The following is a 17,976-nucleotide window of genomic DNA, read 5'->3' as shown; positions in this document are numbered from 1 at the left end:
TAGTATATTATATTTTAATGTATATAGTTCATTCTCACCAAGTGATCGTTCTCACCGGATCTTAAATATTATATATATATATATATATATATATATATATATAGAGAGAGAGAGAGAGAGAGAGAGAGGTGGGATCCGGTGATAACGACCATTCAGTGAGAACGGTGAGAACGCACTAGATACATTAGAATATATATAAAAGGTGCACTTTTTTTTTTTACCAAATCTCATATACACTTTTAACTAAAGTAGGTACACTTTTTACCAAAATTCTATATACGCATTTTAAGAATGTAGATACACCTTTTTTTTTTTTACCAATTCTCATATACACTTTTAACTAAAGTAGGTACACTTTTTACCAAAATTCTATGCGCATTTTAAAAATGTAGATGCGCCTTTTTTTTTGCCAAATCATATACACTTTTAATTAAAGTAGATACACCTTTTACCAAAATTCTATATACACATTTTAAGAATGTAGATACACCTTTTTTTTTTTACCAATTCTCATATACACTTTTAACTAAAGTAGGTACACTTTTTACCAAAATTCTATGCGCATTTTAAAAATGTAGATGCACAAATTCTATGCGCATTTTAATAATGTAGATGCACCTTTTTTTTTTGCCAAATCATATACACTTTAATTAAAGTAGGTACACTTTTTACCAAAATTCTATATACACATTTTAAGAATGTAGATACACCTTTTTTTTGTTTTATTTTTTTTACCAAATCGTAGATACACTTTAGACACTCCTAGGTACGCTTTTTTCAAGAATTCTAGATACACTTTATAACAATACAGATACATTTTTTTCCATTTTTTTTACAGCTACTAGATACATTAAAATACATATCAGATACGCCTTTTTTTGGGTAAATCCAGATACACTTTACAATATTATACATTTATACGTACATTATTTACATAAATTCTATACACACTTTATGACGATGCAATACAATTTTTTCCATAGTAGGTACACTTTTTTTCAAGAATTCTAGATACGCTTTATTTATAACAATACAAATGCATTTTTTTTCTAATTTTTGTACAGCTACTAGATACATTAAAATACACGTCAAATACAACAACAGAGACACCAATCTCAATTTTAATATCAACAAGTTTCAACCCAAGTCATTAGTCTTACCATTAGTCTTACTAAAGTTCAATAATTAGTGTAATTGGCCATTTTCATGTCCTTAAAAATTGAACCCGAGTCATGCGGACAGAACACCACCTCTCCCCGTGAACAAAAACAGCAAAAGCCAAACGACATAATGTTTAACCTTATTCCATTTTGATGCATTTTGTGCTAGTTCACTGGGGTTCCCCGAGCATTCACAAATTCCATTTGGATGGCGTTTAACCAATTTCTCATTTTGATGACCCGCGGTTAAGAAAAATGTTTCACATTTGTGGCCTTGCACGAAATGAAGGTAAAATTCATCTAGGCTAGGGACAATTTTCAACAAATCAAACAGATAAAATCAATAATAAAGTACTAAGTATTAAGGTGGATTTTTACTTAAGAATTGAGATCACCAAAGTGAATATTAGCCCGCCCAAATCTCATGTCATACAAGATCTAATGAAACCTAATACCAAAGAAGAATTAGCTCAAATTCCGGGTAAGCAAGTGAAAACTTTGCAGATATATATAAATACCTCATTTTTACGTCATTCACAGGCAATTCGAGTGTCAAAGGTGCTCAGACAAATGGCAAAAGCTTGGAAGGCAGAGATTGGATATTAATAATACATGGTGAATACATCCTTTCCAACTTTCCCGAATTGAAGAACAACATTTTCATTCGCAGGTCCATTTTCCAGGGAAGCAACCAGTTGAAAGTTCTTGACAGAAGCTACGGTTACACGACCATTGAAATTCAAACACCAGCACTGGAGGTTTTCATGCCACCGAGGAGCCTTATTTTGAAGGACAAATGTTTCCTCTTGTGTATTTGGAATAGCCTCAGATCGGCTATTGTGCACTCGAATTGATTTTGACCTGAAAAACGGGATTGATGGGAAATAGTCCACGTTATTATTGATCACAAGTTCGGATTGCGTAGGGACCAATCCTCCAGGCTTAACAGCTGATGCAGGTATCGTATCCATGACACAATTCACCCTCCTTGGACCCCTCCTAATTATCTGGTCTCCAGAGTCCAGACTATAGCGTCTTTTATATGGGTGTAAGGATTGGGAATGCCAGTACCAGACTTCATTTTAGAAATTGCCAAGGTTGCAAAAACTACACAGGAAAGAAAATGAACAAAGGCCAAACGACCATCATCAACTGTTCGATACAGTGCCTGAACCAACCAACCGAGCAACCTAATGCGAGTCAAACCAAATGTCAACCTGAGCTGACCAACAATGAGGTTAACAAATCGGAACAAAACATACTGAATGTGATTGTGTAAAAGAGTCCCAATTATCAAGTGCACAAAAGGTGCTCGATGAATTGCCACTTCCATTATTTATTAAACAGATGCCTCAAGTTTCTTCTGTTGTTGATGACAGTATTCCAATGTCCGAAATTGCTGAAATAAAGACACATAAAAGAAGGTTTTGAAAATAATGTTCAATTCGCTCATGATTTTGAATACAAGCGACTAATGTTCACTAGTATGGCTGTATTAGATGGCTCCTTTTTCCGTGACCGGACCATCATAGGGAACTTGTGCCTGGAATCCCCATATTTAAATATGAGCATCGAGTCTTTTATTGAGCTAGAAAATGATTGGAGACCCATTTTAAATAACATTGGCAAGACATTCTGGTCAAAAGATTGAGATCAGACCCATATTTGAACTCGTAACCTGTCTTGCCAATTCAAGAATATTGACGGTTCGAAATGTCGAGTAGATTCAACGGAGTTGAGCCGGCATCAAGGAAGTTCGTGACGACGATTTAATATTTTGGAGATACACGATGATGGTGGATGCCGGCAACTGACAGGTGCACGTGCGGGGTGATTGCAGCGTCGAGGTTTGTAGTGTCGAGTGTCAAGAGAAGGCTCGGAGAAGTTGATTCGTCGCCGGCGATGTTGCGATCATTTCTGGAGACGATGGTAGGGTGGTAGGTTGTGATAGGGTATTTGGGTTTGAGGAAGGATATGATTGGCAGAGGATGAGAGATGATGTTTGGTTTTGAGAAACTAATGACGCGCGTGAGGTTTTAATATAAAAGTCGTTCTCACCGTTCTCACCGAGTGTTCGTTCTCATAGGATCCTAAAATATATATATATATATATATATATATATATATATATATATATATATATATATATATATATATATATATATATAGAGAGAGAGAGAGAGAGAGAAAGGATCATGTAAGTCCACCTATTTTGGTTGAATCCCTAAGTCCTCATATGGACCTTTAGATCTAAGAGATGAGTGGCTAAGATTAGAGCAAAATGAAGGGTTGAGATTAGAACATAATAAAACCCTAGTCCCCTCATTTGTAACCCATTTCAGTGTCACAACAAACAATCTAACTTCTCTCTCTTCCTCTCAACTTCTCTCTCCCTCTCATCACCCTCCGGCCAACCACGCCACTGCCACCAGTCTGACGGCCGCACGCCCACCAATCTGCCGCCTTCATCCCCTTCTTCTTTCTCTCTTATTTTTTTTCTTTTCAGATTTGAGCCTCCCGCCCTTACCACCACGCAGCACCACCGCCCCCCTTCAGATCTGAGCCGTCCGCCAACCTCCTCTCCATCACCACGTCCCATTCTTTTTTTTTCAGATCTGAAATGGTTGTTGGCCACGCACCACCACCGCCATTTCCGTCTTCTCCCTCTTCTCCCGCCTACCCACCATGTCTGTCGCCTTCCTACCCTTTTCGTTTCTTTTTTTTTTCAGATCTAAGATAAAAAGGTTTTGGTCTTGTTGTTGGTTGTTGCGTTTTAATGGCGGTGGTGGCATTTTTGCGGTTGGTGTTGTTGCTCTTTGCGCCGCCTCCCTCTCCTTCTCCTTTTTTTTCCAAATATGAGATAATAACTATATGGTGGTGTTGTTGGTCTTTGCGGTTTGGAAGTGGTGGAGGGAGTGGGCTGGTGGTGCGTGGTGCAGCCTTCTCCTTCTCTCTCTTTTTGTTTTTTCAGATCTGAGATAATAAGTGGTTGATGTTGTTGTTGGTTGTTGCGGTTTGGAGGTGGTGGTGCTGTGGTGGTTGGGGTAGGAGGTGGTAGGATGGTGGTGGTGGTGGTGAAAGAAGAGTTGTTAGCATAAAGTTACACTTCTGAGTACTAAAGTTACAAATTTACGAACTAGAGTTACACTCGTTAATCAATAAAATTACACCTTTATTGACTAAACTTACACCTTCATACTAAAGTTACAGTCTTGAAGGACAAAAGTTACACTTGAAAGGACTAAAGTTACAATAACAAAATATAATAATTCAAATTTTCACTTACAATTCACTATTATGACTAAAGTTACGACTCCAATGACTAAAGTTACACTTAAAAGGGGTAAAATTACACCCGTAAAAGTATAGAAACCACCATACGACTAAAGTTACATCTAAAACGACTAAAGTGACAACTAAAACGACTAAAGTTATACTCGTAAAAAAATAAAGTTACATATACTTTTGTTAAAATTACATAAATTCCAATTTATAAATTCAAATTTTCATATACAAAATGAACTTAAAGACAAAAATTCCACTCATGAATCAATAAATGACTAAAGTTACACTCATAAAGTAATAAAGTTACATTAAGAAAATGATTGGCTAAGAACGGGACTTAGGGACTCAACCAAATTTGTGGACTTACCTACCTCTCTCTCTCTCTCTCTCTCTCTCTCTCTCTCTATATATATATATATATATATATATATAGAGGAAAGATCAAGTGAGTCCACCAAAAAGAATTGAGTCCCTAAGTCCTCTTAGGAGCCATTGAAAAGATAGGATGGAGGGTTGAGATTGAAGGGGAAAAGGGGGGGATTAAGGCTAAAATGAGAGATTAATGCTAATGTAAAACACACTCTCTCACTACCTCACTAATCAACCCTTAATTTCACTATATAACCTTTCTTTTTCCACCCACTTCTCTCTCATATCACACAAACACCATTTCTCTCATCTCTCTATAAACCAAAAAATCCAAAAAATTCAAAAAACACAAAAAAAAAAGTTCCCTACTCTCATCCTCACCACCACCGAGGGCACCGACCACACCCACCCTACCCTACCCCGACCGGTCAGCCACCATGCACCACCTCACCCTCTCCTCCGTCGACCACCACACACACGAGCCAACACCACCACCACGCACCATCCTCTCATCCTCACCGTACCACCACCACGCACCACGCACCATCCTCACCCGACCCCACGACAACCTCCACCGCCATCTACCCACGCCCACCAACCGTACCACCACCGACCCACCACCCTCCTCTCATCCTCACCACCACCGACCCACCACCCTCAACACACCACGACATATGCCACACCACCACCACTCACCCCGACTCCCACACTCCCACCTTCACCCACGAACACCACCACTCACCACCGCCACCTACCACACGCCCACTTTCAGACCCACCACTCCCACACTCCCACCTTCCCACACTCCCACCTTCACCCACTTTCAGATCTGTCACCCACGAACACCACCACTCACCACCGACACCACCACCCACCACAAATACGCACGCCCACCAACAACACCCCACGACAACCACCACCGCCTCACATCACCCCACGACTGCCGCCACCAACAACACCCACCAAAAACTCCCACAACCGCCACTTCCTCCTTTCTTCTTTTAGATCTGAAAACTAATTTGTTTTTTTTTTAAAAAAAAGTTAATTTCTTTATGTTGTTGTTGATGTTCCAGCGTCTTTTTTTATGTGTTGCTTTTTGATGTGTTTTTGTTCTCTTATGTTGTTGATGTTCAGCGTCCTTTTTTTTTGTTTTTTTTTTGGTTTTTTTTTTATATTTATATATATATAAAGGTTTTGTTGATTCCAGCGTCTTTTTGATGTTTTTGTTCTCTTATGTTGTTGATGTTCAGCGTCCTTTTTTTTGTTTTTTTTTTTGTTTTTTTGTTTTTTTTTTTATATTTATATTTATATATATAAAGGTTTTGTTGATTGGTTTGTTTTGTGTATACGGGTTTGTTTGTGACTTTATTTCATGGTTTGTTTTGTATATATATATATACATAATTTTTTTAATTATTATTTTCATTTGTTATTGTGGGTGTTAATTTTTTGTTGCATATCTCGTCTTTTTTTCTTTTTTTTCTTTTATAGATCTATAAAGTTATACTATGGTGATTACAGATCTATTTATTTTTTTTGTGTTATTTTAAAGTTACACTCGTTTTTCTTTAAATTTACACTTGTATTTCCTCTCATTTACACTCGCATTTCTTTACATTTACACTCATAAATTTATATTTACACTCATATTTCTTTACATTTACACTCGTATTTCCTCACATTTACACTCGTTTTTATTTAAATTTACACTTGTATCTCCTCACATTTACACTCGTATTTCTCTTAAATTTACACTTGTATCTCCTCACATTTACACTCGTATTTCTTTAAATTTACACTCATATTTCTTAACATTTACAAATCGTATTTCTTTAACATTTACACTCATATTTCTTTACATTTACACTTGTATTTCTTTACATTTACACTCGTTAAAATTATATAAATTTGCACTCATATTTTTTGTGGATATGAGTTGGTGAGGAAGGACGATGATGGTTGCGTTTTTTGGTAGTCAGACTAAAGTTTTACCCGTAAAGGACAAAGTTACACTTATAAAGGACCAAATTCACACTCAAAGGACAAAAGTTACACTCTAAAACCTTCAAATTGACTAAAAAATCAAATTTACACTCTTAAAATGTTACATTTACACTCGTAAAACTTCACATTTACACTTGTAAAATGTTAAAATTATATAAATTCAAAATTTCCGTCACAAAAAATCAAATTTACACTCTTAAAATGTTACATTTACACTCGTAAAACTTCACATTTACACTTGTAAAATGTTAAAATTATATAAATTCAAAATTTCCGTCACAAAAAATCAAATTTACACTCTTAAAATGTTACATTTACACTCGTAAAACTTCACATTTACACTTGTAAAATGTTAAAATTATATAAATTCAAAATTTCCGTCACAAAAAATCAAATTTACACTCTTAAAAATGTTACATTTACACTTGTAAAATGTTAAAATTATATAAATTCAAAATTTCCGTCACAAAAAATCAAATTTACACTCTTAAAATGTTACATTTACACCCGTAAAACTTCACATTTACACTTGTAAAATGTTAAAATTATATAAATTCAAAATTTCCGTCACAAAAAATCAAATTTACACTCTTAAAATGTTACATTTACCCTCGTAAAACTTCACATTTACACTTGTAAAATGTTAAAATTATATAAATTCAAAATTTTCGTCACAAAAAATCAAATTTACACTCTTAAAAATGTTACATTTACACTCGTAAAACTTCACATTTACACTTGTAAAATGTTAAAATTATATAAATTCAAAATTTCCGTCACAAAAATCAAATTTACACTCTTAAAAATGTTACATTTACACTCGTAAAACTTCACATTTACACTTGTAAAATGTTAAAATTATATAAATTCAAAATTTCCGTCACAAAAAATCAAATGTACACTCTTAAAATGTTACATTTGCACTCGTAAAACATCACATTTACACTTGTAAAACTCATACACTCGTAAAACATCACATTTACACTTGTAAAACTCATACAACATTACATTTACACTTCTGAAATCTTAAACTCAAAACTGATTAATTAGGGGCTAGAGAGAGAAAGAAAAATTAATTAATGTATAGAAATTTGATTAGTGGTAACTTTTTTTGGTAATTTTCAATCTCAACCATCCATCTCAATCCAACCATCCACATTTTTTTCCTTTTCTTTTTAAAGGCCTTTAATCAAATTCATCTCAACCTTCCATTTAGTCCATCCAATGGCCCTTAGAGGGACTTATGGACTCAATTTGAGAGGAGGACTCATTAGATCTTACATATATATATATATATATATATATATATATATATATAGAAGGGTTCTTATAAGGCCTTGATACCATATAAGGCCCTAAGTCCTTATAAGAACCCTTGGATGGAAGGGATGGAGGGATGAGATTGTATCTAAATGAAAGGCTACAATTTCATCTCAGCTAATTATCTTCCTTAATCACTCAAACTCCCTTAAACACACAGCCTATCCTAACCTCCTCTCATTATCCCACCCACCTACTCTCCCTCTATATCTCATTTCTCTCTAAAATTACCAACAAAAAAAAAACCAAAAAAAATAAAAACCACTCTCTCATCCTCACGGTTCACCAACACAACCCAACCCAACCCTCCCTACCAAATCCGGCAACCTTCACTGACCACCGCGCCACCGCCTTCCTCCTCCCCTTCTCCTTCCTCTCATTTCTCCGGTTTCCCCACAACCACAAAAGCAACACCGCACACAACCACACACCCATCGCAACAACCTTCACTCACACCACCGACATCAACAACCACACTCACGACCTCAACGCCGCACCACCTTTCTCCATATTTACTGCCGCCTAAACACCACCATACCACCACCAACTTCGTCGCCAAATCTGCGACAGCAACAACAACCAACAACAATGCCGACTTTAACTGAGACCGACCACGACGACCGACCACGACCACGACGCACCTGCTTCAACCGACCGCCACCGCCTTTTCTCTTTTTTTCACCATTTTTTCAGATCTTTAAAATCTGTTTTTTTTTTTTAATAAATTTTGGTTCGTTGAAGTTGTTGTTGTCACCAATCGTCCATTTTCCTTTTAAAATCTGAAATAAATTTTGGTTTAATAAATTTTGGTTTAAAATCTGAAATAAATCTTTTTCTTTGTTTAATAAATCTTGGTTTGTTGTTGTTGGTAGTGGTAATGTCTCGGGTTTAAAAGGAAAATGGACGATTGTTGTTGTTGGTAGTGGTAAAATCTGAAATAAATCTTGGTTGTGGGTGGTTTTTATTTTTTCCAGATCTTGTTTTTGGGTATTGGTGAATGTCGTTTTTTTTTTTCTTTTCAGATTTGGTATTTTTTTTATTTTCATCTTGAGTTCAGGGTGTTTTTGTTCTTTGTTTTGATTTTTTATTTTTTTATTTGGTTGTTATTGTTATTTGATTTTTTGGACTAAAGTTATACATCTTGTCTATTAAAGTTATACACTGCGTGCATTAGAGTTATACACACGATATTTAAATTTGGTTTTTTTTAATGTTATTTGGTTTATTTCAGATTTCGGGTTGGGTTGGGTTGTTGGTTTTTTGGTTTTATTATTGCTATTTGGTTTTTTGTTTTTGTTATTATGAGTTTTTTTGGTTTTTGTTATTTTTTTTTTTTCATATTTTTCATATTTATTGTTTGATTATTTTACTATTTACGACAAAAGTTATACATTTTATGACTAAAGTTATACATTTTATGACTAAAGTTATACATTTTATGACCAAAGTTATACAAAAAAAACTAGAGTTATACAAAAATGTCTAGAGTTATACATTGTATGTCTAGAGTTATACAGATTGTGACTAGAGTTTTACATCTTTTGACTAGAATTATAAATACTGTGACTAGAGTTATACATTAAATGCCTAGAGTTATACATTATATGCCTAGAGTTATACATCATATGCATAGAATTATACATTATATGACTAAAGTTATACAATTTTGGACTAAAGTTTTACAAATATGGACTAAAGTTATACATATGAAGGACTAGAGTTATACAAAAATGGACTAAAGTTATACAACTATGGACTAAAGTTATACAAAAATATGGACTCAAATATATAATGGACCTTAGATTTTTAGATTTGTTTTAGATTTTTCATATTATTTTTTTTGTCTTTTTGTTGTTATTTTTTTTTTTTTGACTAGAGTTATACATCAAATGCCTAGAGTTATACATTGTATGTCTAGAGTTATACAGATTGTGACTAGAGTTTTACATCTTTTGACTAGAATTATAAATACTGTGACTAGAGTTATACATTAAATGCCTAGAGTTATACATTATATGCCTAGAGTTATACATCATATGCATAGAGTTATACATTATATGACTAAAGTTATACAATTTTGGACTAAAGTTGTACAAATATGGACTAAAGTTATACATATGAAGGACTAGAGTTATACAAAAATGGACTAAAGTTATACAATTATGGACTAAAGTTATACAACTATGGACTAAAGTTATACAAAAATTGGACTAAAGTTATACAAAAATGAACCAAAGTGACTAGAGTTATACATTGTATGACTAGAGTTATACAAACTGTGACTAGAGTTATACATTGTATGACTAGAGTTATACATTTTATGACTGAAGTTATACTCTTATGGAGTTATACATCAAATGCCTAGAGTTATACATTGTATGTCTAGAGTTATACAGATTGTGACTAGAGTTTTACATCTTTTGACTAGAATTATAAATACTGTGACTAGAGTTATACATTAAATGCCTAGAGTTATACATTATATGCCTAGAGTTATACATTATATGCATAGAGTTATACATTATATGACTAAAGTTATACAATTTTGGACTAAAGTTTTACAAATATGGACTAAAGTTATACATATGAAGGACTAGAGTTATACAAAAATGGACTAAAGTTATACAATTATGGATTAAAGTTATACAACTATGGACTAAAGTTATACAAAAATTGGACTAAAGTTATACAAAAATGAACCAAAGTGACTAGAGTTATACATTGTATGACTAGAGTTATACAAACTGTGACTAGAGTTATACATTGTATGACTAGAGTTATACATTTTTTTTTATTGTTATTTGATTTAAGAAAATGACTAAAAAATGATAACTAACAAAATAAAAGACAACTAAAATAAAATAAAAGACAAAAAAAATAATAAATGGAAAAAACAACTAAAAACATACAAATTAATACAAAACGAAAAAAAAAAAAAAAAAAAACGAGTTAAAAAAAAAAAAAAAAAAAAAAAAAAAAAAAAAAAAAGTCAGCGGCGGTGGGCGGCGGCGGTGGGGTGGCGGCGGCGGGGGTGGTGGGTGGTTATTTGGTGTCGGGTGGGGTGGTGGTGGGTGGTGGTGAATGAGGAAGAGAGGAATGAATGATTTATTTGAGTTTTTTGATTTATTTGGATTTTTTGGGTTTTTTATTTATTTGGATTTTTGGGTTTTTTTAATTTATTTGGGTTTTTTTTTTAGAGTTTGAGAGAAGAGAGAAATGAAATGTGTAAGATGAAAGAGAAATGGATGAGTGGAAAAGAATTATAAAGTAAATTAGTGATTAATTAGAGTGAATTAGTGAAGGAGGAGAGAGATGGTGAGATTAGCTTTATAAACACACTTTTTGGGGTTGATCTCATCCCTCCATTTCCCTCCATCCAATGGCTCATAATAGAACTTATGGACTCAAAATAAATGTGGACCTTAGTTGATCTCTTCTCTATATATATATATATATATATATATATATAGGGTCGAGATCCGGTGAGAACCACCCATATAATGAGAACCATGAGAACCACATACTAATAATACACACGCTGACATTAACTCAACGAAACACCAAATTTTTTTCGCGTCCCTCCCAAACCCACCTAAACTCGACATTGTTAAATTTTGCTTTCTCTCTCATCATTCTTTCTCTCTCTCTTCAACTCATATGTCGACTATTAAAACCTTCCGCCATCGCCTCTTTGATAATCAAACCTTAACTTTCTCTACAATCGAACGATAAATTCTTCGACAATCAACCTTTCGACGCTGCTTCAATCAATGACGCCTTTAAATTCGAGGTAAAATTTCGATCTTTATGATTATTTGTTGTGAAATTAGTTGATTTAGTCGATTAAATTAAATTGTTCGTGAAATTAGGGATTGATTAACCGATTAGAATTCTGAATTGAACAATTATGCTTCTGAATTTAGGATTTCGTCAATTAAATTGGGAAAGCGAGAAATTAGGGTTAGGGGATTTGAGAAATTTGTTGAAACCATGAAATTAGGGTTTGATTCGTCTCTTAAGTTTCTGGATTGATAAATCATGCTTTTGAATTTAGGGTTTCATGAATTAAATTGGGGAAAGCGGGAAATTAGGGTTGGAGACCGTTTATGTGCATCAAAATCTTGTTTATGTGCATCCAAATTCCTGTTTATGTGCATCAAATTCCTGTTTAGGTGCATCAAAATGTGATTTTGTGAATCAAATTGGCCTAATTGAGAAATTAGGGTTTCATAAATTAAATTGGGGAAACTGAGAAATTAGGGTTAGAGACTGTTTATGTGCATCAAAATCTTGTTTCTGTGCATCCAAATTCCTGTTTATGTGCATCAAATTCCTGTTTAGGTGCATCAAAATGTGATTTTGTGAATCAAATTGGCCTAATTGAGAAATTAGGGTTTCATAAATTAAATTGGGGAAACTGAGAAATTAGGGTTGGAGACCGTTTATGTGCATCAAAATCTTGTTTATGTGCATCCAAATTTTTGTTTATGTGCATCAAATTCTTGTTTAGGTGCATCAAAATGTGATTTTGTGAATCAAATTGGCTTAATTGAGAAATTAGGGTTGGAGAAATTGTGAAATTGCCTACATTTGTTAAAATAAGGGACTCAATTTCATGAATTATACTGTTGTATTGTTGCTTATTTAATTTTTGACATTTCTTGTTGCAGCAATAATGACAAAGACAACTCCTCAATACTATCACAAACTTCTTCAAATGTCATTACAAACGAAGGAGCGAATGTTGAAGCTAATGCATGTCAGCCTATATTAGAAATATCTGCAATAGCAGTTGAACATGATGTTCCTGAAGTTGTGACTTTCGAATTTGTTGAAGGTACAATTCTATTCATCCTGGTAGTTGCTTGATGTTTTCAGCTTTTTAAAGGTATATTTCATATGCTTTTGTATCCCTCGCCTTTCTTACTTTAATTGCACCACATATACAGATATCATAGTAGAGGAGGCAGAGGACGAGGAGGCAGAAGAAGGTTCTTCAAGCAACACGAATCGGGTTTTTGAGTGTCTCAACCATCTTAAGCCTGTTATTGGTATGCTATTCGATAAGCTTGAACTAGGTGTTGAGTTTTATGAAGCATATGCTAAAGAATGTGGGTTTGTGACTAGATTAAGCTCACAAAAGTCTAAAAATGGTGTCGTTACGCATAAAAAAGTTGTGTGTAATAAGGCTGGAGTATGTGAAGCGAAAGGGAAAAATCACAGGAGGCAAAGGACTAGGATAGAATGTCCTTCTTGTATTAAATTTAAGCGAATTTTGGAGGAAGGTCCTGATATGGGTAAATACCAAATATATGATTTTCATGAAGGTCATAATCATATGCCACAAACACCATCAACAATGGTACATTTGACACAAACGAGAGAGTTGAATGTAGTTCACAAAAAAATGATAATTGACAACTCCAATAATAACATAGGTCCAGTTAAGTCGTATAGGTTGTTCAAGGAGTGTGTTAGAGGTTATAGAAATGTGGGTGCGTCATTGGAAGACTTTAAGAACTTTTCTAGAGATATCAAAAATTATTTATCAGAGGGGGATGCTCAAATGCTTATTGAGCATTTTATGAAGATAAAACACATGTGTCCATCTTTTTATTTTGATTTTGAGGTAGACGAGATAGGTCGATTGTCATATGTGTTTTGGGCTGACCCTATTAGTATTAAAAACTATTTGCTATTCGGGGATATGACCTCTTTTGATACGACCTTTAGAAAAAACAAGTATAGGATGATATTTGGTCCTTTTACAGGCGTGGATAATCATAAGAGATGCGTGACCTTTGGGGATGGACTTATTATAAATGAGAGTAAGGAGTCCTTTGCTTGGCTATTTACGAAATTTGTAGAGGCTATGGGGGGGGTCGTCATCCCGGTTTGTATGATAACCGATGAAGATGCGGGGATAGAAGAAGGAATGAAATTATCCTGGAAAGACAAGGTGCAACACAGATATTGCATGTGGCACATACTAAAAAAGTTGCCTGAGAAAGTAGGGCCTGTAATATGTAAAGATACTGAGTTCCTGAAGAAGATAAACCGATGTGTTTGGAGCGAAGATGTGGAGCCGCCTGAATTTGAGGAAAGGTGGACAACAGTAGTTGAATCTCATGGGTTGTCGGATAACGAGTGGCTTAAGGAGAAGTACAACATTAGAAATATGTGGGTTCCGGCTTACTTTCGTGATCTGTTTTTAGGAGGCTTGATGAGAACGACCTCCGTGTCGAGTCGAAAACCACTTTTTCAAAGAACTTCACTAATCCTAATTTAACCCTAGTTGAGTTTTGGATGAGATTTGAGAGTGCAATGGATGCTCAAAGATGGACTCATTCGAAACTTGTTGCACAATCAAAAACTCCTTCCCCCGGTTGTCGACTCCATTACCCCTAGAAAAGCATGCATCAGAAATCTACACTCCAACAATTTTCGGCGAGTTTCAAAAGGAAGTCGAAGCAGCTTGTTATTCATGTGGTGTTGGGGATAAAGAAAAAGATAAAACCTATCCAATCCTATACACAGATATCATAGATCAAGTTCGAAATAAAACGTATAAGGTTGGTTTTAAGAAGGATGATGTTTCAGTGGTATGCACATGCAAGAAGTTTGAAAGACATGGAATGCTCTGTCGACATGCTCTGTGTGTCTTTAAAGATCGTGGAATTCAGAAAGTTCCAAGTGACTACCTGCTTAGTCGGTGGAGCAAACTAGCAACTGCCCGCCCAATCGTCGGCCCTAATGGCGGTTGCTTGCCGATTGTACATCAATGGATGTACGAGAAAAACAAAGTTGGCGAGTTATGGTCAGAGTTGTTTACTTGTGTGACACTTGTTGAACAGAGTCCTGGGCATTGTGATGAGTTGCTTGGGATTTTGCGTGAGTTCAAGGAAAGGGTAAAAATTACCCCTGATGAAAGTGGAAATACTGGTATTGCAAAGGTAAAGGACAAGAATGCTGAAATTGGGATGCTTTTAGGAACAAACATTCCTAGTGAGATTAAGGTTTTGCCTCCAAGGCAGTGCAAAAACAAAGGCTCGGGAAAAAGGCTGATCTCACAAAGAGAACGAGCTGGGGAAGTGACGAAGAAAGCGCTAAGAAAATGCAAGGCCTGTGGGGAGATGGCGAACCACGACAGTAGGAATTGTGACCGAAGGACAACCGACAATGAGTAGAGTAATTTTTTATTTCACCTTAATTAAAAATTCGGGAATTTTATTTTATTTGATAGATATTGGACATTTGCCTTATTGAATAATTCGGGAATTTTTATTTTATTTGATAGATGTTGGACTTTTTTTCTTAAAACGAATGAATGTAACACTTATAGAATGTAAAGCCTGAGTGTTTCTGTCACCATTACTTCGTGCACGTACAACGGTATTTCATGCACATACACATGTATTTCATGCATGTGGAACAGTTTTTCATGCACACATTATGCGAGTATCAAGGAACCTTACCGCGATTAATTTGATCTACCACTACATCCTTCTTTGCTACCACATCCCCAACCGTCAAAGTTATTAATAAAATTCCAAATTCTAAATTAAAATGCAACATTTTAAAAGTTCACTTGAGATTACTTTAAGATTTGACCTTGGACACATGAGTTACATATTTCATGCATGCGCACTGTTATTTCATGCATGTGGAACAGTTTTTAATGCATTTACGATGTTTTCAGATTTCATTACAGCCTTTTCGTTGTCCAAATTTGAAAATTGTCTCTCGTTTTCGTTGCCTCGTGACATGTTCGTTTTCCAATTTCGAAAATTGTCTCTCGCTTTCGTTGCCTCGTGAAATGTTCGTTATCCAAATTTGAAAATTGTCTCTCGTTTTCGTTGCCTCGTGACATGTTCGTTATCCAATTTTGAAAATTGTTTCTCGTTTTCGTTGCCCCGTAACATGTTTTTAGAATTAGTCCAGAAACATGACTTCATGTCTTACACGCCTTACATATTCCAAAATCTAATATGTACTCTCAAGACTTAGTGTACTACATATTCCAGAATAAACTCCACAAGAATCTAATATTCCAGGGTCTACTCCCTTTGTACATCCCTCGACTCAAGGAATCAGATCAAAAAATGGCAGTGTTTCGAATTTTGGATTAGGTCATCTGCCACTCCCTTTGCACATCCCTCGACTCAAGTGTTTAGAAAATATCACCTAGGGATAATCCTACAAAAAAACGGGGGGGAAAATACTGTTACGTAAAAGTCACTCCGAGACAGAATCTAATGAAAAGAAGATTAAAATTAGGCAAAATTTAAATTAGGCATTCAAGGTTCTTTATATTTACCTTTCTCTTGTTTCGCTTCCATTTGATGAGACGTGCAATCATACTCGTACCATATTCATCCAAATCCTACGTAAAAATTTTATTTGACAACAAATATTGAAATGCTTGAAATAAAATATATTGAATAATGTTTACAAAAGTTTGGTGAAAAATTTATACCTCGTAAGAACTCTTATTACTCCATGATGCTTGATCACACAAATTTTCTAGCCACTTTAACAAATAAACTCCACAAGAATACCCATTGTTTTGTTGAGGCACTTGCACAACCTCCCACTGAAAAGTTTTGATCTCCAACAACCTTGTGTATCTTGGAGAGTCTCTTGCGATGATCTCCAAAGCAGGCAGGAGCTATACAAAAACAAGACAGTGAGTGATTGTGATTGTGGTATAAGGCTATTTAATGCACATGCAAGGGTATGTCATGCACATAGAAGGGTATTTCATGCACATTAAGATCACCAACAGTATTTTCATTCGACAATGCATTTTGGGCGAGTCAAAAATGTTGAGCAGACCTTCCGGATATAATAAGTGAGGGGTAACATGTTTTTGTGCAAAAACTAATAAATCATACCTGTTCAACTAAAAATTTTGCTCGACTTCACGGCGCACTGGGCAGGTTGGAGTCGAGTATGAAGTTCATCCTTTTCCCAAAGTCAACAACGCATGCAAACCAATGTGATTTCTCCACACAATAAGGAAAGAAAGCCTGAAATATTACAAACTAGTCAAGTAGGATTTATCGACTTCAAATGGAAAAAAAAATGCATTGGAAAAAAATTGCATGGAAAAAAAGTAAGAGAATATTTATTAACCAGTTGGGTTGTGTTTAGATTGAGGGGCAAGTAGTCAAGTAGGACGTATTGACTTCGAAACCCCTTTTTACCGACAACTCCCTGAAATTTGAGAACATTTGTCAAAATTCTTTGTCATTTCAAAAACCAAAAACAAGCATTTGACGCAATAAGGAATATGAATACCTTTATGATTGTCGGAAAATACACAACACTTGGGTTTTCGATTGTAGTACGAATACCAACAAAGATCAATAACCATATCCATTACCCAATTTCTGGCGGCAAGCAAGGTCTGCAGCAGCGTCTTGGGTAACTTGCAACCAATCGGTTTCTACAACGACCTCACTAATGATGCACATGTTGCAATTAGATTAGAAAACACGGAACATCAGAGAGTGGACAAAAACTGAAGTTTTTAGAAAGCTGTATGGTCAGTTAGAACTTACTCCTTGTTCTTCTTATTATTCCGAATATAATTGATCAAGTGTGCATCTGTATATGATAAATCATCATGTGGCGCTTGATTACTGAGAAAAGGGGAAAATAAAAGCTCCTTTATTAACATGGAAAAACGGAAAAACGGAAAACAAAGCTACTTAAGATTTCGCATTACCGAATCTGAACGCCATTCTTGTAGTCCTTTGCTGCAGCCGTCACTTGAAGTTTATAAGAGTTGTATCGCCAAGTTAGTATTTCATTGCAAACCCTCACAACATAACGT

General features: G+C 35.0%; 1 pseudogene; it reads right to left on the bottom strand.

The window, feature by feature from the left end:
* Positions 1-1,525: 1,525 nt before the first annotated feature.
* Positions 1,526-2,493, bottom strand: LOC141640790 (tubby-like F-box protein 3; annotated as a pseudogene).
* Positions 2,494-17,976: the final 15,483 nt, after the last annotated feature.

This window comes from Silene latifolia, chromosome 2 (assembly GCF_048544455.1).
Source record: "Silene latifolia isolate original U9 population chromosome 2, ASM4854445v1, whole genome shotgun sequence".
NCBI classification, from domain to species: domain Eukaryota; kingdom Viridiplantae; phylum Streptophyta; class Magnoliopsida; order Caryophyllales; family Caryophyllaceae; genus Silene; species Silene latifolia.
This window is presented reverse-complemented; position numbering and strand designations above follow the sequence as displayed.